Consider the following 22,185-nt stretch of genomic DNA (forward strand, 5'->3'; position numbering starts at 1 on the left):
CCAGTGCCCGCCCCCCGGGCCCGCTCCCCCCCCCCCCCCCCCGCGCCCCCCCCGCCCCCTCTCGGCTCGGCTTTCGGCTCGCTCGGGGCTTCCTGCGATCTCCGGAGCCACGTGGACCGCAGCCGGCTCGGCGGAGGCCAGGCTGGGGAGACGCCGGAGGCGGCGCGGGGACCGGATCGCCGCCCCGGGAGGGCTCTGCGGGGACAGCTCCGCGACACTCCGCGCCGCCGCCGCCGCCGCCGCCCACGGGCTGGAAAGACTAGGGAAGAATCGCCCGGAGACCCGTGGGGTCAACCCCGGGGAGGAGGCGACGGGCGCCCACCCAGAGGACGTGGCGGTGTCCTGAAGAGCCCAAGTCGGCAGCACCGTAGCACAGAAGGGGCCGGCCGACACCCTGTTGGTGACCGGGCAAAGCCATGGACTTCCTTTAAGGGCGCGGGACTGGAGGTGGGATTGAGGGAGGGGGAGGGGAGGGGCGCGGCGGGGCTGGGGCCCTGGTAAGGCCCGAGCCTGGGCCCCGTTCGGAGCCGCAGAGCGGCCACCGCGGCGCGGTCCCCGCCCCGGCTCGCCTGCCCGCCGCAGTTTTTTCCTCCCAGATGCGGAGGCTGCACCGCGGTCCAGGGCAGGGTGAGCGCCAGGCAGCGGGACGCCAGGCAGGGGCAGGTCCCACGGCGACCTGGGACTGGGGCTTCTGGGACCGGACCCCCTGTGGGACTCAGGTTTGTGGGGGGGGGGCCCGGTTGCCGTTTCTCCTTTATAGGGAAGTGAGGGCAGTGGAGACTTCTTGCTCAGTGACGGACTTGACAGTCTTAGAGACTAAATGCTGGACGTCAGGTTTAAGAGGCATTAAAAACGTGTGATTGTACAGCTTTTATCCCCTTACGGGGATTTTACCTCTTTTGTAACTTCTCTGAGCAATGCTCAGAGGACAGAGGCGCAGCGTGGCCTAAGGGGCGCTTAATTCTTCCGGCTTCCATTTCTTCCCTTGGAGAGGTCAGCCTTTTGCAGTGGAGATAGCTCCCTAGCACGTCATTCATCAGAGTGTGCTTCAGACCAGGGGCTGGATGGGACTTAATGCTTCCAGTCTTGTCTTGCACCTACTGGATGTGTGATCTTAGGCTGGTTACAGAATCTAAGCTTAGGTAGCCCTGTGCCTCAGTTTCCTCTTCTGTGAAAATGGGACTGATTGCTGTCTGTCCCATAAGGTTGTTCTAATAAACGAGTGAATCCATCCATGTTGAACAGTTGCAACTAAGCTTATCATATAGTAAGTACCCAGTGAAAGTTGGCTTTCATGGATGCTGGGCCCTCTGGCGTGGGCCCCTACTCACAATGGGGGGGGGGGATGGGTAAAGGGTGGTCCAGGAGACTTTTCAGCCTTGGAGGAGGAAAAGGGAGCTATTCAGAGCATAGAGAAGTAGAAAAGGAGCAGGTTGAAAAGCAGGAGGAGGAGAGAGTGCGAAAATTCACCACTAGAAAATTAAAGAATTAGTAATTAAGACTGCGCCATTTTATCCTAGGTGAATCTAGAGAGACGACCAGATTGAGCAAGTAAGTGGCCCCCAAACATCCAGCTGCTGGTTCTCCTTGGCAGCCAAGAACCAAAGACAGCTCTTCATTTCAGCCCTAGGTCCTTGGCAGTTCCCGCCGGTGACTCCACAGTAAAATGGAAATACCTAATTAAGTGACTCTCTGGTGAAGCATGCATATATCATCACCTTATCTAGAAAAAGATTTCCATCAGCTGCACCTTTTCCCCGTCTCCGTCTCGGAGGGGTTAACCCGGCCAGGCTTTTTCTCGCCCGCCTCAGTTGTGTTGCAATGTTATTTCTTACCAGGTGATAGACAGGGCCTCTCCCCCCTCGGGTTTGTCCTCTATTCCATGGAGGCAGCACTTGCGAGGCCCTCGGGCCTTTCGGGGAGCCCACATCCTCCGGGGCTATGTGTCAGGGGTGTGTGTGAGGGCATTCCTCGTTGTCATCCCGAGTGGCTCCTAACATGCCCTGCCTAGTACAGCCGCCATAGTCATTACAGGGAGTGTCTGCACAGTGAGTCCCCCCAGGGAGCCCTGACATTGATGTAATGCTCACCCCCCTCCCGCCCCCGTGTGTTCAGAGCAACTGCAAAGCTCTCGGTAATAATGGTGAAGGAAATTGATTTCATCCTCTCCCCGCCCCCTTTCTTCGCACATCAGAAAGGAGGGATCCTAATGGGCCCTGATGCTATCTGGGTGATTGGGCAGAAAAGGGCAGCCCGGCTTGTCAGCGGTGAGTTCAGAGCTGCTGGGCACGTGGCCGTTTGTTTTGGGCAGGGTTTTACTTACCACGGTTTTGGGGCCCCAACTTCCCTTAAGATAAAAAGAGGTAATAGGGGGATGTACTGACAGCAGCCGGAAGGAGAGACACAGCCAGGCTTCCTGGCTCTGGGTGTGTCCCTCTTTCCCTCCCTCCGCTTTCTCTCCCTGCTCTTGCCCCCTCTCTGCTCTGTTCCATCCCTGCCCATGGTCTCCTTCTGCTAAGTCCTAGGGTCTGCCCTGAAATGTTCCTGGTGTCTGCGGCCCCAGCCCCTGTACGGTGGGGCAGCTGTCAAAACAGTCCTTCTTGTTTCACAGTTTCACTTTCCACTCTTCATCTATTCCGGATTTTAGTTTTTCCAGAAGAGGAATCTGACTGGCAGGCTTCACCGGGTCCTGGGTCAACAACCCAGCGGTGAATGGGCTGCCCGGGCAGCGAGTGCCCACCTGAAGAGTAAGCACGTGGAAGGAGAGCTACACGTTTTGCATTACGGGGACTGCAGGACTCATAACGCTTAAGCCCCCTTCCAGTTCTGAGAATCTTGGGGGCATTTGAGTCAGCAGAACTATTCCACAGAATCACACGCTTTACACTATTCACACATGTTAGACCCAACATCCATGCTAAGGCAGCTGATTAATCTTGTCCAATCACGACCGCACTAATCTCTTTGCCAGAATTTGGCTCAGGAATACGTAGATTTACTCCCTGTTTGGATCAAGAAGATAAAGAAATATATTTGTGTTTTCTAGGAAAAGAGTCCTTAAGACTAAGGCCTGGGAAGCTTCTCTTTATTTCCAACTGGACATGAACACGAAGGTATTTTTAGCTCAAGTTTCTCTGGATGACATCTTGTACCCATGAGGGGAGACAAACTGAAGCTAAGTAGATCCAGAGCCCTGATCACACCGTTCCTGAAGCCTACCTCTAGACTTTCTGTTGTATTAGGACAATTATTTTGTTTAAGCCACTTTAGCTCATGGTTCTGTTACTTGCTGCCAGATGCTTGAGAACCATACGCAGCTACAGCCAAGTTCCTTTCTCCCCCAAAGTCCCTTCACTGCCCCCAAGGCATTCCCAAGCTCAGAACCCTTAAATCTTCAATGGCTGCCATTGTCTAAGGATGCCAATCCAAACTTCTGAGCCTAGAGATCCAGAGCTCTAATGCAAGGCCTGGGATGAGGGGACTCTGCTTCTTAGCACTGATCACTGTATCCTCAGAGCTTTTGCTGTTCTGGGCTGCAGGACCCTTAAAGAACCATGCCTCCTCCACATCGTAGACACTGGGTCCAGCCCTCCTGGATGCTACCATAACAAATTACCGCGAGCCGGGGGCCCCACACAGCAGACGTGTATTTTCTCACAGCTCAGGAGGCCAGAAGTCTGAAATCAAAGTTTCCGCTGGATGGGCTCCTGTTGGGAGCTCTGAGCGAGAATCTGGCCTGTGCCTTTCTCCCAGCTTCTGGTGGCTCCTGGCAATCTTCGGCCTTCCTTGGCTTGTAGATGATCCCTTCACATGGCTGTGTGTGTGTGTGTGTGTGTGTGTGTGTGTGTGTGCGCGCGCGCGTGTGTGAGTGTGTGACTGTGTGAGTGCCTGCCTCCTCCTTTTGTAAGGACAGCAGTCACTGGGCACTTGGGGCCCACCTTAATTCACCACATACTGTGCTAAATGCTGGGGACGTGGAGGTGGGCACAACACGGTCCCTGCCCACCAGGAGCCCACAGTTTGGCAAGGGACTGACCATGCTTGGGATTTCACCACGTTGGGGCAGCGCTGTGACAGGCTAACAGGTGGGTGTAGTGAGGTCACTTAGAGGATGTTGGTTCACAAACCCGGGAGCATTTGGAGTGTAGTCTGAAACTGACCGCACGCACAGAAGACAGGGAGAGACCGAAGACAGAGGCGGGTCACCCCACGTTGGTAAGTGGCAGGTTGAATAAGCAAGAGAACTTACTTTGTAAGCCTGATCTTGAGTGCCTCAAGATGAATAGATACCTGAACCCACCTTCTAGAATCTTAAAAGTTTAGAGAAAGGCCTTTGTGAGGTTCGGTCATATCCGCCGTCGAGGCGGTCTCCACAACACCTGTCCCTGAAGACGGCTCCCTCTGTGGGAACAGGGTGTGGGAGAGACTGCATGTACATTCCCAGGACAGGGGAGGGGGAGAAGGCCCTCCACTTCCCCGGGGTCAGCTCTCGGGTCAGCCGGCAGTCACGTCTTCCTGATGACCTCCTCCACCGGAGGGCAGCTCCTGGGGGACAGGTGTCCTGGGATCTCAGGGAGAACTAGGTGAGGGCAGGGGGGTGGGTGCGGTGTGCAGGAGGCGTGAGCCCATCCGGTTCACGTACCACCTGCTAAGCCGGGTGGAGCAGACTGTGGTCTTCGCTCTGGATGCTGGCAGAGGCAACGGCGACATTTGCATGCTGGCCAGACCACTCCGGCAGCCTCGGGAGGCCGGCGCTGGGGTGTCCAGACTGAAGGCCATGTTCCTTCTGGGAATCCAGCAGAGGCCAGGGGTCTGACCTAAAGAAGGAGCAGAAGTGAGACATCTGGGCAGGCATCCCCCATCTTTCATGGCAAGGCCGGCAGAAGCGTGATAGGTTGACAGAAAAACCTTTGATCCCCGAAGGCCTCACAACGGGTTCAGGGTTGGTAACATCTTCCCTCAGATCCCTTGTTTTGTGAGGGAGAACGTTTAACCATGCTCAGCCCGGTTTCTCGAAGGTACCATAGTGAGATTGTTTTTATTAAAAAAAAAAAAAAAAAAAAGTGACTAACGTTTGTTTATTTTTGAGAGCAAGCGAGACAGAGTGCCAGTGGGGGAGGGGCAGACGGAGAGGGAGACACAGAGTCCGAAGCAGGCTCCGGGTCCTGAGCTGTCAGCACAGAGCCGGACACGGGGCTCGAACTCACGAACCGTGAGATCATGACCTGAGCTGAAGTTGGACGCTTAACCGACTGAGCCACCCAGGCGCCCTGAGATTTTTTTTTTATTATTATTTGTAACCCAACTGCAAAAATAATGGACACTCAGTGGATGGTGGCCATCTCTAAACTACGGCACCTCCGACTGCGGAAGGAGAAAGAAACCGTTTTCACATGTCCCATTTCGGTTTTTTGCGGGACTTTTCATTTGCCGCTGACTCTGGTTACCAACCCTGCATAACACAACATCCCCAAAACTAGAGGCATGAGACGGCCGTTCCTGCCTGCATTTGATCGTGGGTTCTGGGGGTGAGGAATTTGGATGGAACCCCGCAGGGTGGGCTTATCTCTGCCCCACGTGTCTGGGAAGCTGAGAGTACCTTGAATGGCTGAGGCTGGAGTCCGGAGGCTTCTTCACTCGTGGGTCTGGGATCGGGGATGAGTTGACCTGAAGACGAAACTCAGTCCGCCAGAGCACCTCCACGTGGCCATAGAGGCTAGATGTTGAGACGGAGCATCCCAGGGGAACCGGGTGGAAGCCATATGCCCTTTATGACCTCGCTTCCGAAGTAACATAGCCTCATCTTTGTGCTCTGCGCTCCCCGTCACGAGCCCGTGCAGACACAAGGGAGGAGATGGGGTGCAGGCGTTGGCAGGCTGCAGGCTGTAGTATGTTCGGGACTGGGTTGCAGGACTAGATTCACAGACAACGGGTGGTGGTGGGGACCTGGTGTGGATGAGGTCACCTGGGGACGTTGTAGAAAATGAAGAGGGACAAGGTCGGAGCCCTGAGGACGTGGTGATGGTCAATAAATGGTTATGGAATAAATCAATCGGTCAAGAACGTAACTATAGGTAACTTGCCCCCCCCCCCCCCAGGTCAGCGGCTCTTCATTCTGGCCTCAAGCAGGAGAAGGATCATGGCTACATCTCCAATTACCTCCTGGAGCCCGACAAGGAACCCGTAAGGTCTATTTCTCCAAGTTCACTGCCTACAGGGATGACTCCAGGAGGCTTATTCTAAGCTCAGATTCCTGGGTCCTACTCCCAGAGACTCGAAGTTCACTTGCCTTGCAGTGGGGTCCAGGAATCTGCCTTTTGAAACAGCTTCCTTCCGTAATACAGCTACAAGGACCGCGTGGACAGCACCCCGCTCAGCCGCTCAACCATAAATTCCAAAGGGACCAGGGACAAAGTCTTCCTGATAGGATGTTCTGGCCCCGAGTCCCGGCTTTTGCGACTTTGCAGCCACCTGACTTTGGACAGTTTCCTTTTTGTGGCCTCAACTTTCTTGTCTGTACGCTCAGGAGGTTGAGCTAGAGCAATGTTTTCAAACTGGGCTCTGTCATACCTCAGGGGATTGCACCTTGGCTACCCACCTCCATTAATCCATTTAGCAAATATTCATGGCACGGGGGGATACCGGGGGTGTTACAGGATCAGTGATTAATTATCATGATGGGCGTTCTTTCCAAAGAAGTGCAACAAAGGGTAAGAGGGCGCTCACAAAGGTGGCTTACGTTGTGCGTGTCCTTCCACTTGAATTGCCGTTTGGACAAAACTGTTCCCGGGATTGAAACTGCTGGCTTAGATCATCTTAAGGGTCCTTGCGGCAGGAAACCTTTTGTTCCGTGATGTTTCTTCGATGATTTTATTTCTGAGCAACGTCAAAACAAGCAGAATGCAATTACTGGGTGTGAAATCCGTCAGGGCCCCCCAGGTTAACCCTTTCGTTCTGGAAAAGAAACTTCAGGCTCTTTAGAAGGTTTTCTGACAGTGAAGAACCAGCACCTTAACCTGGGAAACTGAGTGAAAGGCAGACTGGGAAGCTGCAAAGCAGCCGTGCCTGCTTGTGGGGGAAACAGCAGGCGGGGCCGGGGGCGGGGGGCTCTGGACCCACGAGCCTTCCGGTTTTTGTCTGCAGAATGGGCAGATGGTACCTGGCCCCCAGAGTTGTTTTAAGGAGACAGATTATATATACAAAATTAGCAGCTCAGTGCCAGATACTTAGTAAGCATTCAATAAATGATGGCCATTATTAATTTAAGTATCTTTCTTATGCATATTATACTTGTCAACATTCCTGCAAATGTTTTATAGATGAGAATGGAAAAGTACTCAGGACGGGAGCTGCCAAATATCAGGGTTCTGCCAGGCCAACTGCATCTCTGGGGGAAAAAAGCCCTGTAATTCCCTCTTCTTGAAACTACATGCCCATGGTGGCGGCCTTGAAATTCTGAGTGTCCCTCTGCCCCATGCCCTCCCCACAGCGTCCCCCCCCCCACCCCCCCGCCAAAGAGGAGCAAGTTACTTTTCTCAGTAGAAAGCAAGCCACTACCCAAATTTGGGATAGGTTTCCACATTGAGGTAGAATAAAGATGATAGCCGTAAATGTTGCGGAGAAATTACAAAGAAGCCCTGAAATCATTCCTTTGTATTTTTTGTAGTTGAACGCCCTAACTTTCCTTGAGACCAAACATGCGTGCATCTTTGATTCTCTCTCTGGCTGGATCCTTAAAACAGTACAGAGACTGAACACAGTTGGGAACACCTCTATCACTTAGTTTATGGGGTGCGACTCCACGGCTGAGCTTGGGGAAAACATGTGGCCACAGCTTCCTTATGTCTAAACTGAGGATAACGATAGATTTCACCCTCTAGGATAAATAGGGTGGTTATTAGCCATGCACACAGTAAGTGCACAGTACGTTAACTGTTGTTATTTTTGCGTCTATTGATTTACTCGGTATTTTGGTGCTCACTTATGTATTTTCAACTACAGACTCATAAAATATAAATTAACGTTAGCTGCTTGCATTTAACGATCTGCATTTAATGATTCTGGGGGCAGCCCAATCTACCGTGGCATTGGGTTGGGAGCTATAGCCTCAGCTTTAAGAGATATGACACCTGCTACCGATTTGGGGCATCCATTTGGTAAAACCATGTAAATCACTTGGGGTGCCCTAGGACTGTGGTCTACAACCGGACACGGGAGAAGGCAGAACTCCATCGGGCAGCCAAATAGCTGACTGGTGAAGAATCCCCTCCAGCGGGGGAAGGATCCAGAATTTCATCTTCGCAAATCAGGCAGTAGTATCTAGCAGTTAGGATTAAGTTCGACAGCGGAAAACCCCCAATCACAGTGGCTTCACTGGGTAGAAGTTAGTTTTTCCCTTTCCTAAGTCCTGGCACACAAGGTTGGTGTAGCATTGTACAGGGTCAGCGACGCAGGCTCAGCCAGCTCGTTGCTTCACTGTAGAGCACACCATCCTCCCCACCTTGATTTCCTGGTCCAAGCTGGCTGCCCCAGCTCCAGACATCAAATCTTTATTCCAGGCGTCCAGAAGGAGATAAGAACATGCCCTTTCCCTTTAAGTTCATTCTACAGATTGTCCCCAGGACTTCCACTTCCGTCCCCCAGCTGCCTAGCTGCAGGGGACACTGGTAAACGTAGTCCTTATATTGGGACACACACTGTGCGACACACGTATTCGGGGACAATTAGCAGTCTGTGCTGCCAGGTTAGAAGAGGTTAGATCATTCAACTTAGATCCAGGGGCAAGAGCGCAGAAACTAATCTCAGGTGCACAGTGTGGGCTTGGAGTTGCTTGTTGCCATAGCGACTAGAAAAGCCTGAACCTGCCAACTGTCGTGAAGAAGAAGAAAAAAAAAAAAAAAAAAAAAATTGTCCTTGCCCCTCAGCCCCTGTGTTCTGGCCAGAAATCTCTGGTCGATAATTTCATAAGTTTAGGTCGGGACTTGCTTGTGATGTTAAAACAACTTGTTTCTTCTCCTGGTGCCGAACACTTCTGCCCTGGCAAAGTTCAGAATGTATTCTGCGGAGTGAAGAGAAAGGAAATCCCAGAAGTCAAGTCTGGGGGGAAATCAGCATATGGCGGGTATTTGAAGTATGTGGTATAATTAAAAAAAAGAAAAAGGTTTTGATACATTAGAGTCAGATTAGTCTGATCATGCCAATTAAAATGTAACTGAGCAGTGAGGTAATTTAGACTTGTAAATTTTCATTGGAAAAGTTTTTTTTTTTTTTTTTTTTTTTTTAATTAGAAGGTGTGCCAAGTTTGACTGTTCGGAAGAATCTGAGAGTCTCACCCTTGGTTATAAGTTGAATTACTGCTTCACCAGATGTTTGAAATACTTAGGCTTTTGTCACATCGGTTGAAGCAATGGAGAGGACTTAACGAACCCAGTTGTTATCTGGGCCTATTGTGTGAAGTTATTTAGGGTTCTCTAAACAAGAGACTCCTTGAAAGTAGCTGTTAAAATATAGTCTATGTTAAAAGAGACTTAGAAGTTGAATTGAAAGATCTAAGGGAAAATGGGTTTCTTACTGATTTTCATATTAAAACATTTTTAAAAACTCAAATAGTTTTCAATTGTGCAAACGTTGTCTCGTAACAATAATAGAATAATAATAATAATCAAAACCTCAAAATACAACTTCCACTTTTTCCCATTTTTATTTATTTATGTACAAAATAGAAGGGCTCTGGGGAGCCTGGGTGGCCCAGTCGGTTAAACCTCCGACTCTTCGTTTCAGCTCAGGTCACGATCTCACTACTTGTGGGTTCGAGTTCCACGTTGGGCTCTGTGCTGGCAGTGTGGAGCCTGCTTGGGATTCTCTCTTTGCCCTTGCCCTGCTCACTCACTCTCTCTCTCTCTCTTTCTCAAAAATAAATAAACTTAATTTTTTAAAAACTTTTTGGTATTACAAAAAAATTTTTTTAATGTTTTTATTTATTTTTGAGACAGAAGGAGACAGAACATAAGCAGGGGAGGGGCAGAGAGGGGGAGACACAGAATCGGAAGCAGGCTCCAGGCTCCGAGCCGTCAGCACAAATCCCGACGCGGGGCTCGAACTCAAGAACCGTAAGATCATGACTGGAGCCGAAGTCGGCCGTCTAACCGACTGAGCCACCAAGGCGCCCCCTCTTTAAGAAAAATTTTAAACCCAAATCAAAGATGCCTCTGTCCAAAACTTCTGGGAAAGAAGTAGCCACTCACAAACCAGGCCTGGGCACCCACCACGTGCAAGGTGCACGTGGCCTGGCGGAGGGAGAGACACACGCGTGAGTTCTGATCCCAACGTGTTCCTTTCCTTACGTAGACCCTGCGTCAGAGCGCGCCCACCAATCCACCCCTCACACCTCTGTCCCAGACCCCTGGGAGGCTGTCACCCTTTCAACCATGAGCCGTCGAGCACGCGGAAAGACGCCCATTCAATCATCCGTTTCCAGGAAGGCATCCAGCCTTTCAGCCACATCTTGAGCAGCCAAGCTTTGATCTCTACAGTCCCACTTTTTCCCTAGACCCGGACCTTGTGGTGGGGCTTCCAGACAACCCAAGTTTGTGTACTGACAGTCACTCCGTCACCGTGCACAAGTCACTTAGCCTCTCTGAGCCTTCTCTTTCTCGTCGGTAAATACAGGGAACTCACCATAACTTCACAGACCTCTTGTGAGGCTTAATTACGGCATGATTTATATAAGTCTGAAGACCATTTATATGTAAGATCTTAAGACCTTCCCTGACCCACAACCGATGCTGGATTCACATTAGTGCCCGGGGTCTCTTTAGAAAATGGAGGGCCAGAACTGGCCAAGCCCTTTATTAATTCAAACCGTTCATTTTATTTTCTCTGTGGTTCAGAGAAACTCCCTGACTTCCTCAGAGTCCTGCAGGCAAAGTCAAGGGAGAGTCGTTCATTGACTGGTATGTTTAATAAATGCGTAAATGATACTTACAACATATCAGACGCTGCTCTAAGGTGGTTGGCAAATATCGGTACTCTTTTTTTAAGTTTATTTATTTACTTTGAGAAAGAGAGAGAGAGATGGGGGGAGGGGGGCAGGCTGAGAGGGAGAGAGACAGAGACAGAGAGAGAAAGAATCCCAAGAAGGCTCCACACTGTCAGCACAAAGCCCAACCTGGGGGTCGATCTCATGAACCATGAGATCATGACCTGAGCCGAAATCAAGAGTCAGACACTTAAGCCACTGAGCCAGCCACCCAGGCACCCCATTGGCAAATATCAGTACTCTTAATATTTGCAGACCCCTGTGACATCAGAATTATTTTCACCTGCAGTTTCCAGATGAGGAAACTGAAGGTTCGGAGGCTTGTAACTGACGAGAGAGGTGCGCAAACCCAGGGCGGCCGGCTGCAAAGTCTGTGCAAGGAAGCACTGTGTCCGCTCCTGGAATGTGCATGATCCTTAACACCCACCCACTGCCAAGGGCACCCCTTCTCCCCCTCTCTCTGTCACACTCTGCCTCCTTCTGCCTTTTAGCTATCCTAATTAATAATAATGAGAGCGAAATCACTTTCTCTTCGAATCCCACCGAGCAAAGGCTGAGGAAAAGCTTGCTCGTTATTACGTTACTCTAGGAGAGAGATTTCCAAAGAAGCTGGAGAGAGAAAAGGGGAGGCGAGTTGGGAGGGAGTGGAACACAGTGGGGGGGGTATGTGATGGGGAGGGGGGCACCACTTGGTATTGTTTTATCGCCAGGACCCTCTCTAAGAGGCTCGGAACTGCTGCACCAGGAAGCAGACTGGGGGGCGGGGGGGGCGAGGGAGGGGAGCGAGTTCACTGGCTTCCTCCCACTTCTCATCCATCGCAGGCCTGGCCTCATGGGTCATCCACTCACCAGCACTTCCTGGGCCAAGGATGCTGGTCATGCCCGGGCTCTAGGAATCCCACCTCGGAAGCAGCAGAGACCCCGGGGAGAAACTTGTCATGGTGGGAGGGGCTGAGCTGGCGTGGGAACGCATGGAGGGTTCCAGGGTGTGGAGAGGGAGGCTCTGAGGAGCTGGGCTGTGTGTTGGGGGGGGTGGGTGGGGGTGGGGGGGTGGGGAGGGTGTCTGATACACCTGCCCAGCAGGTGTCGAATCCTCTTGACCGTCCAGATCCGGCCAGGACTTCCCCGTCTGTCGTATTTTCCTCATTCCTATTTATCCTTAAGCTAATTGTCTCTGTAATTTGGGGCAGGTCTCTTAATTTCTATTGCTTTTCCATTTATTAAATGGGATATTATGAATATCCGATCAACTAATGAACAGACAGGGCACGCATCCAAGATTACACAATGGCTGATGGGACGTCGGGGTGCTTTTCAAACAACACTGGAGAGGAAGAAACTTTTAACCATCTGGAAGCCAGCCACGGAGAAAAAGCCCCGTGCAGACTTCATGGGAGCCATCTGTGAATGGCTGACATCAGGGCCACACCGCTGGAAATGTAAACTCACGGAGGGTCAAGAAAGTGAGTTCTCCTCATTCCCTGACTTCTGAGTGGTCAAAGAAGGTTTCGTGCTCAATTTATAAACAATGCCCCTGCCTCAAGATGGCATCCGTAGCTGACAAATACTTCCCTTCTTTACCCGATGGCGACACAGATCAACGAAGCATTGAAGGCATTTGATCATTTTGAAAAAGCACAAGATACAAATCATGAACATGTATTAAGCCACTCTCAGGTACCAGAAACTGTGCTAGGTGCCGCATCTCTGGTAGAATTGTTAACATAAATTATGCGTTTCTGCCATTCAGGGCACAGCTCAATGCAGGGTAACCTGTGCGGCTCCCTGGGTCCCTCCAGCAGCCCTGGGAGATGGGAACTGGTATGAAACGGACACTGGTTTTGTCTATTTCACAGACGAGAAAAACGAGGCTCAGGGAAGTTAAGTAACTCGCCCCATGTCACACAGGCCTGTGGCTGTACAGGTGATACTGTGCACTTCTCTCAGCTTGACCCGCATTTGGCCCCCCCCCGGGGTCTGCCAAGCTGCCAAGCTGGGATCCTGCCTGGAAGATAAAGTGCAAACTCTGTGTGGAATGTTCTACCCAGCCGACCTCCCCATCCCTACTGACCCCTTCCCACCCTATGCCCTTCTGCTGGTGCCAGGGAAAATGCACTGCAAACCCGATCTGCTACATTCTAGTTCTCTGACCTTGAACGAGTTACCGTCACCTCTGGGCCTCTGTGTCCTTATCTGCAGGCTTAGGGGAAGAAACTCTTCCTTCACAAGGGTCTTAGGAGGGACGCTGCACATTGTGTGGGAAACGCGTCAATGCCAGGAACATAGACAAGTTCAGTTAATGCCCATTTTCTTCCCTTCCGCCTTCTGAACTTCTGAACTTCAGCTGAGATCAGTTTGCAACATGAACCAGGCGCCGCCCAGCAGATACCTCCTGTCCCTCCCTCACTTTGCAAGAGCCTGGGGAGGGAGCACGCTGTGTTATATTTATCACAGTATGTGTCTCTCCTCCCACTGGGTTATGCGAGGGGGGAGCTTTTGGGTCCACCTGTTCCTAAGTGCCCTGGGCGCTGCTCAGGGTCTCGGACAAGGGCAGGGGCTTCGCGGATAAATGCCTGTTGCATAAACAAGGGAACAACTCAATCCTGTCTTTTCGGGTGCATAGCAGGAGCGCAGTACTGACTTGGCAACTTGGGATTTGACTTGGTTAGACCTGTGTGTGCCTGTTTGGATCTCCAGGGGAACACAGCGGAGAGGGATTATCTTCTAGCCTTTCTGCACGCCGCTCAATTCAGCCAGCATTTTCCCCCGCGATAAACACAGAAGTGGGGAAAAGGCAAAGAAAGACCGGCCGCTCGCGAAGAGCGCACGGCTCCGCCCTCATTTCTGGGCTCATCATGCCGGTTCTTCCAAATCCCTGCACAAATTAGCCACTCGAGAGGCATTTTTTAATGAATACACATTTGTCTGTGTCCTTTGCCCAGACTCACAAGGCAGCAGAAAAAGGAGGCAGGCAGGCTCCAAGATCAAATAAATTTCGGGTGCTTGCCTTCTACATTCTCCCTCCACCCCCCCCCCCCCAGTCTTACATAGACGTAAACACACAGGTACCCGCACACACGCTGTATTTTCCAGGTTTAAGAGGCAGCAATCTCAAGTAACTAGCATGGAAATAGTAGGCCTGCCCCTCCTTCTCGCTGGGGTTTAAAATAGTTTCATGACTGCTTCGCCGGGTCTGCAGTGGAACAGTTCACACCACCAGGAGGGACCCGCCCAAGCTCCCCCGCCCCCCAGCATAGAGGCCTGCCAGCCCCACTGGAGACAAGTGGGGCCCGGGAGGTCTCCAGACGCAGTCCACGCTGTTGCACCTGCGGCCGGCCAATTGTTCAGGTCATCAGCACACAAAGGCACCCGCGGCAATTAGTGTCACACGCAGGCCTAGCAGGGCTGGGAGTGGAGGGGCGGGGGGCGGGGCAAGGGGCAGACAGGACGGGAGGTGGATTCGCCGCCTCCGTGGTGACCAAGGGTTTGCAGAGCATCGCGCCTAATCTGCGCTACCAACCTGTTAATCATCCCTCAGGAGTAGCCTGAGGGTGAAATCCGCCGAGGCCTCTGGAAGGCCCATGGCGGAAAGACACAGAAGGAACGTTTGCCCTTATATAGGGCACGACTTCCGCAAAGTGCACCGACCTTCCGCGTAAAGCTCAGTGACCTTGTACACGCAGTGCAGCTCCGTCCAGAAGGGGCCGCACCCAGGCACATCCCGGTCTCCGCGTGCTTGAGGTAAATATCTATTCCCTTGCCCCCAAAATACACTGCCCCCAGCTCGAAACGTACAGGGATTGAAAAAAGACCTTTGAAATGTAGCACTCTGTTGGAAAATAGATGTTGACTAGAAAATTGCCCCAATTTATTGCTGCTTTTGCCACTATTTTTTTCCACCAGGTACCTACTGGATATCATCATCAATAATACGATGACCATTTGTAAAGAATTTGAGAAACTCCTACCACAGGGAACTGTGTTTCCAAGAAGTTATGAAGACATGGGCCCATCCTGCAGCCCCCCCTTCGATGCCCCTCGGTCTAATTTCTGCATTTCGAGATATGCCCTCAGAGACTGCAGGCCTCAGAGGAAAGACTGCCAAACCCGAGGGTCAGTCCTACTCCAGATTTTACCACCACCGAGTCACCTGGCCCGCCTCGAGCCTTGGGACCCCCGTCTGTAAAACCCCAGGAATGGTATTTGCTTTCTCTTTCTCTGTGCTTTAAAGGTAAAGATGGCTCTCTCTTCAAGACCACTCAGACCTGGGTCCCTCCAAATCCTCAGACACAGTCGGGACGTTGCTAGCTTACATGGAGTCTCTATGCAATTAGAGACTGATGGGTGAGTACAACCCCACCCCTCAGGGAAATGGGTGATCCCTTTTCGAGAAGGAAATTCCCCCTTGATTTTGACAGGTCTAGTCTTGCCGCAGAGAACACATTTGGCCAGAAGAGGGTGATTTGGATTTCAGCCTCTGCTCATCTTTTTTTGTGCAGTGCACAACCTGTAGAACCGTATGTTCTGGCAGCCTAACAGATCTCCCCTTGGTTGACCCAGACCTTTTGCACTCCTGGCTTAGCTGACTTCCGCCCTCCTTGCCAGGGCCTCAAGCCTGGATCTCCCCAACTCCTTCGGGCTGTTGAGCGGATCCTTGGCATTTGATGATTTTCCTTTCTCGGTTTTGACTCTTGTCAAATCAATGCAGAAGGTTCACAGTAAAGAGATTGGTTTAGAGAAGCGGGGCGTTTAGTGCAGGAATAGCCACTCATTAGCTTTTGTGATCCTGGTCTGATTGTTTAAGCTTTCCAAGCCCCCATTTGCTCATCAGTAAAACAGGATGATGATGGGTGTCTCGCTGGGTCTGTTGACTGGGAAGATTAAGCAAGACCATCTGGGAAGGCCACTGGACACATAGGACACACTTGATAAGGCGGATGTTCCCAGGACTGTTTTCTGATCCAGGTCAGCAAACTTTTCTCAAATTCTCTAAAAAAAAAAAATGTTTTTTTTAATGTTTATTTATTTTTGAGAGAGAGCACAAACAGGGGACGAGCAGAGAGAAAGGGGGACAGAGGATCCGAAGCGGGCCTCCACCCTGTCAGCACAGAGCCCAATGTGGGCCTCGAACTCCTGAACCGTGAGATCATGACCTGAGCCAAAGCTGGACACTTAACCACTGAGCCACCCAGGCACCCCTGCTTTTTAAGTTTTCAGTTAACCTTTCTCGAATTTTACACAGGAAAACATGATTGTGTATGTGATTGTTTGTGTTTTAAATACTGGAAGATTCGTGACATTTGTCGGCTCTGTCCCTCGATGACGTACTCTAGACTCAAAATACAGCTCCCTTTTATTGAGTGTACATGACAGGCCTGGGATCCAGTATTCTACTTACATTTAATTTAACTCCTAGAAGTCGGATCATCCCCACTTTATGGATGAGGTCAGGGGAACTCAGAGGGGTAAGTAAATTTACCCAACGTCACCCAGCAGATAAGAGGCAGAACAGGATCCTGTCTCAGTTTGACTGACCCTAGAGCCCTGGGTTTTTAGTGCCGTTCTCTTCCGACCTCCACCTTCCCTTGTTGACTCCTTGGGTCCCATCCTGGGTCCCGAGCTGCCAGCTCTCCCCAGCCCCACCCCCACCATGGAGAGGGGAGGAAGGGTCTGCTTAGTATCAGCTGCGTATGTTCTGAGCCGGGTGCCCCCTTTCTGCCAGCATTCTTTAAACGCAGTGAGGTTGGGAAAGAAGGTCTGGAAAGGACCACAGTCAAGTCCAGAAAAGCCTCAAAGAACAGAAGGCAGTAAGGACTCAGCCAGTGCTGGATCCCATAATTGCTTACTAGGGTATCGGGGCGGGACACAGCTCTGTTATCTCTGAGATGAGGGCAGGAGCCAAGGCCGCCGTGGGGCCACCAGAGACACGGAGGGAGACTCATCTGAGTTGTTGCGTAAGCGTCCGTGTAGTCTAGGATCAAGGGAAGTCAGAAATTCAAATAAACCAACGAAAGCAGAACCAAGAGGGGCGGTTTTACATAATATATGTCAGAAATGGTAACGAGATAAATACATCACCAGAAATGCAATATTGATCTCATTGAGAGAGCGGAACATTTTGTCTTGCCAAAGGTTCTGAGGTCAGCCATTGGCTGATAAAGCAGTTATAAGCTTTTCCGGCCACGTGATATTTTGAAAACTCTGGACCTGTCTGTGGCTGGACCAGGAGGCCGAGCCTAATTACGACACCTCGAGCTATTATCCTTATTTCTAATAGTAAAACTTCTTCTTGGAAGTCTGAAACGATAGCCCTAGACAGATGTTTCCCAAACTGTCATGTACAGACAGATCACCCAGGGGTCTGGTGAAAAACGCGGCTGCTCAGCCAGCAGGTCTGGGGCAGGGTCTGAGACGCCGCGTTTCTGACCAGCTCCCAGGGGGTGCCGATGCGGCCGGACCTCTGGACTCTGGACCTCGCTCCAAGTAGCGAGGCTCTCTGCGCCACATCCCACGTGCACAGCTGGCCCTGACTTAAAGTGACCTCTAGGCTTCACGGAGGGTCACTCTGTGACCGTGTTCATAGCTGAGTCACAGCAGAAAGAGCCCCACGCTAGGGAGCAGGACGTGAGCGTCCACATGTAGTCTGTTTCTTGTCTGTAACGGGGTCTTTGGCAAATTGTCTTCGCTCTGAGAGTCTCCGTTTCCTCACCTACGAAGGAGAAAAAAATAAACCTTCCACAGAAAGGCTGGAAGGAGTAAATGAGGTCACGTGTGTAAAGACACTCAGCACATGCATACATGTATCTGAGCCTGAAACTATTCTCACAGGCCAGCCCTCACTCCAAGTACCCTCAGGGTGCCCCCTGCCCAGAGTGCCCACGGTGGAGCGTGGGCTCCGTGCTTGAGAGTTTGGAAAGCAGGTTTTTTTTACTTTTCTCTTTTCTTTTTTCTTTTCTTTTCTCTTTTCTTTCATTTTCTTTTCTTTTTTCTTTTTCTTTCCTTTTCTTTTCTTCTTCTTTTCTTTCCTTTCCTTTCCTTATCTTTTATATTTCCTTTCCTTTTCTCTTTTTTTCTTTTTCTTTTCTTTCCTTTTCTTCTCTTTTCTTTCATTTTCTCTTCTTCTTTTTCTTTTCCTTTTCTTTTCTTGTTTTCTTTTCTTTCCTTTCCTTTCATCTTTTCTTTTCTTTTCTTTTCTCTTTTCTTTTCTTTTTCTTTTCTTTTCTTTTCTTTTCTTTTCTTTTCTTTTCTTTTCCTTTTCTTTTCCTTTTCTTTTCTTTGTTTTCTTTTTTCTCTCCTCTCCTCTCTGTTCTTTTCATTCCTTCTTCCTTTCTTTCCTCCTTTCCTTCCTCCTTCCTTTCCTTCCTCCTTTCTTTCTCTCTCTCTTTCTTTGTTTCTTTCAAGTGTATTTATTTATTTTGAGGGGGAGAGCACACCAGCAGGGGAGGGACAGAGAACCCCAAGCAGGCTCCCCACTGTGAGAAATGAGATGACCCATTTTCAGAAATACCAAATAAAAGCTGTGCTGTCTAGTTAACAATAGGTTCACAACCGGAATGGAAATATGTAAGACCCCACCCCCACCTCCCCCCACCCCTCCCCCCACCACCAATGGAGTCCCAAACCCTTAGACACTTCGCTTCTTGGTTCTTCTTCCCCTTTCTGTTTCTCAGGCTGATTTTTGCAGGCTTTGCAATGAGCATGGGCCAAAGAACTGAAGTCTCTGTGTCACCACAAGAAATGTACATTTGTTCCAGTCAGACTGCTTTTTGCCTTAGGTAAGCGTAGGTGACTTTCGGGTCAGGCTGTAACCTCTGTAGTACTCAGCCAATGAGAAATCGGGGGAGGGACTTACCTCTGTAGTACTCAGCCAGTGAGGAACCAGGGGAGGGACTTCCCGCTACAGTACTCAGCCAATGAGAAATCGGGGGAGGGACTTGCCTGCTAGAAGACAAATTGCCTGCTGTAACTGCCCAGGGTGAGCCTGTCAGTCAGACACCCACTCGCTCTTGCAAGATGTTGATTAAAGCCTCGCTTCGCTCTGCCCCGAGTCTCCGCGTCCCTCCTTTGATTGTGTCAGTGGGCGTATTCTCACACCACTGACAGTGCTTAGCCCAATTCGGGCCTCGAACTCACTAACCGTGAGGTCATGACCTAAGCCTACATCAAGTCTCCCTGAGTTGGAGCCCCGTGTGGAGGTCAAAAGTTGGACACCTAACTGACCGAGCCACCCAGGCACCCCTGGAAAAGCAACTTCTTTTCCAACATCTGTTCTCACTCTGGCCCCCGCTTGGATGTCCCTCTCGCCCCTTCTTCCTCTCCTGCCCCTCCCCTCCCTTGCTGTCACCATCTCCCCAGCTGGTTGCCCCAGTTCCTTGCTCTGTTTGAAGGTCCCCTCGTGTTGGGTGGGGCCTTTCCAAGCCCCTCTTGTGGCACAGGCCTTTAGGCAGCTACAGCTAAGCCCCACGTGGCCATTCCAGCTGTGCAGAGAGGAAGGAGACTACCACAGGGCCCCCACCCCTGACCTTGCACTGCCCTTCACAGGCCTTGCTCATTGGTGGCGTCCTACTGCCTCCTGACCTGGTTCATTTCACCTCAAGTGCAAGCATTTCTCACTGCCCCTGGGAAAGCTGCCAGCGTGCAGCGGGAAGACCCTCGATGCCCTGCTAGAGGACCAGGGCTTCACATCACCCCTGGGGACGTCACAAGCACCAGCAACAAAAGAAAGCATTGAATGCACTTCTTCCAATGCAAAACTGTGCATGAAAGGACATGATCAACAAAGCCAAAAGACAACGCACAGAATGGGGCAAATATCTGCAAACCATCTGTCTGAAGAGGGTCTGGTCTCCAAAAGAGAGAGAGGATTTTTGCAACGTAACACATGAGAAAAGACAAACAGCACAATTAGAAAGTGGGCAAAGCATATGAATCGCTGTTTCTTTAAAAAAAAAAAAAGGGGGGGGACGCCTGGGTGGCGCAGTCGGTTAAGCGTCCGACTTCAGCCAGGTCACGATCTCGCGGTCCGTGAGTTCGAGCCCCGCGTCGGGCTCTGGGCTGATGGCTCGGAGCCTGGAGCCTGTTTCCGGTTCTGTGTCTCCCTCTCTCTCTGCCCCTCGCCCTTTCATGCTCTGTCTCTCTCTGTCCCCAAAATAAATAAAAACGTTGAAAAAAAAAAAAGGGTACACAAATGGCGAATGCGCACATGAACAGGTGCTCAGTGGCATCAGGTGTTTGGGAAATGCAATTAAAAATCCCAATGAAATACCACTTTACACCCATTAGGATGATGATAAAAATTAAAAAAAAAAAAAAAAAAAAAAAAAAGAAAGCGGCAAGTGTTGATAAGCATATGGAGAAACCGGAACCCTTTGGACCTTGCTGGTGGGAATGCAAAAAGGTACACATGGGATTGGTACATGACCCAGCAATTCAGCTCTTAGGCAGAGGTTCAAAAGCAAGGATTCAAACCAATGCTTATACATGAATATTTGTAGCAGCATTATGTTATTTAAGTTTATTTATTTATTTTTTTGAGAGAGGGAGAATGAGCAGGGGAAAGGCGGAGAGAGGGACTCCCGAGCAGGCTCTGCACTCTCAGTGCAGAGCCGGACGCGGGGCTCGATCCCATGAACTGTGAGATCGTGACCCGAGCGGAAATCAAGAGTCGGAGGCTTCATCGACTGAGCCACCCAGGCGCCCCTATAACAGCATTACCCACAATGACCAAAAGACGGACACAACCAGACCCGTGTCAGTAGATGAGCGGCTGAACAAATCGTGGCGTGCGCACACAGTGGAGTATCGGTCGGCCACAGAGAGGTTCTGACACCTGTTACCACATGGATAAGTCTGGAAAACAATACGTGAAGTGAAAGTTTGATTCCATTTATATGAAACTATCTGGAGCAGGTAAATGCATTCGTACGGAACCCAGATGGGAAGTTGCCAGGAATGAGGGGAGGAAGAAGTAAGGAGTAACTGTTTAGTGGGTAAGAGATTTTAGTTTGTGTGGGAAAGATGTTTTGGAACCAGACAGAGGTGGTGACGGCACAAGGTTGTGAATGCAGTAAACATCACTGAATTGTACATTTTAAACAACACGGTTACTTGTGTAGTATGTGAATTTCACTTCCATGGAAAAAAAATGTATCAGAAAAACTAAAAGGTAGCAATAAATGTTCCTTTTTCACTAAAAACAAAACAAAACAACACACAAAAAGCCCTAACAGTGTGGCTCTGGGTAAGTCCCTTCATTTCTCTGTGCCCGTATTCTCTCTCTAGTCTGTAAAATGGGAAGGACATCCACCTCCCAAGGGAACTACTTTGAAATGTATCTGATATCGGATACCGTGCATTTTTTTTTTAAGTAAGAACATAAAATGTCACATGCACATTTCATTTCCGTCGGAGGCCAACCCTATCTATGCTTCTCTTCATTTTCCTGTCTTGTAAACTCTCTCCTGCTCCCTATCTCATACAAAGTCACTTCGTCACCCTCTCCCTGACATCTGTTCTTTGAGTTCTCCCCCACGTGACATCTTAGCCTGTTATCGTAAATCCCCAGAAGGAGGAGACCATGCCCATGTTTAACCCCTCCCAGCACCTCGGTGCCTGGCCCGGCCCCAACCACATGATAACCCCACCAGCGTCTATCGTGTGGTACCTCCGGTAGTAAGCTGGGTTCTAGGCTAAGGCCTTTATCCACGCGGTATTTTAGTAAATGCTTGCAACAATTTTGTGAGGTAATTTATTGCCGTGCCCATTTTGCAGAGGGGAAGGAAGGCAGGTGGAGGAGGTGGGTGGCTTCTTCAAGGCCACCGAGCTGACGGGTGACAGCCTGGGATGTGTGCGAAGATCCGTTCCGATTAGACCGGAATCCTCAGTCCCTAGACGACATCATAGGACTTTCAAAACACTTGCTGGGCTGGGTTTGATTTGCCGCCCGACTGGGTGTGAGCTTTGAGAGCACGTTGGCAGGAAAGGAAGACGGTGAGGTGGCACGAAAAGGCATTCCCCTGGCAGTCGAGAGACGTGTACCTTCGTCCAAGCTTTGCTCTTTTGCTCCCCGGACCTCAGTTTTCCTGTCTGTTCAATGGGAGACCTGGATTGGCCCTTCAGTCACTGTAATGCTGTGAGTGCCCACAGGA

General features: G+C 50.6%; 2 long non-coding RNA genes across 8 annotated transcripts; both read left to right on the forward strand.

The window, feature by feature from the left end:
- The first annotated feature begins 31 nt into the window (after window positions 1-31).
- On the forward strand, window positions 32-5,111 carry LOC121043013 (uncharacterized). 7 transcript variants are annotated; one of them, XR_005796630.1, is made up of 4 exons: window positions 458-719; window positions 1,206-1,267; window positions 1,521-1,551; window positions 2,612-5,111. It is a non-coding gene; the product is annotated as an uncharacterized LOC121043013 (long non-coding RNA). The 7 variants fall into 7 exon arrangements; XR_005796629.1 differs by lacking the exon at window positions 458-719 and having other exon boundaries at window positions 726-1,267; window positions 2,612-2,747; window positions 3,047-5,111; XR_005796631.1 differs by lacking the exons at window positions 458-719; window positions 1,206-1,267 and adding an exon at window positions 32-447.
- A 107-nt stretch (window positions 5,112-5,218) lies between these two features.
- Window positions 5,219-8,036, forward strand: LOC121043011 (uncharacterized). Its single transcript, XR_005796626.1, has 2 exons — window positions 5,219-5,528; window positions 6,099-8,036. It is a non-coding gene; the product is annotated as an uncharacterized LOC121043011 (long non-coding RNA).
- Window positions 8,037-22,185: the final 14,149 nt, after the last annotated feature.

Source organism: Herpailurus yagouaroundi, unplaced genomic scaffold (assembly GCF_014898765.1).
Source record: "Herpailurus yagouaroundi ecotype Mexico unplaced genomic scaffold, PumYag 186, whole genome shotgun sequence".
Taxonomy (NCBI): Eukaryota; Metazoa; Chordata; class Mammalia; order Carnivora; family Felidae; genus Herpailurus; species Herpailurus yagouaroundi.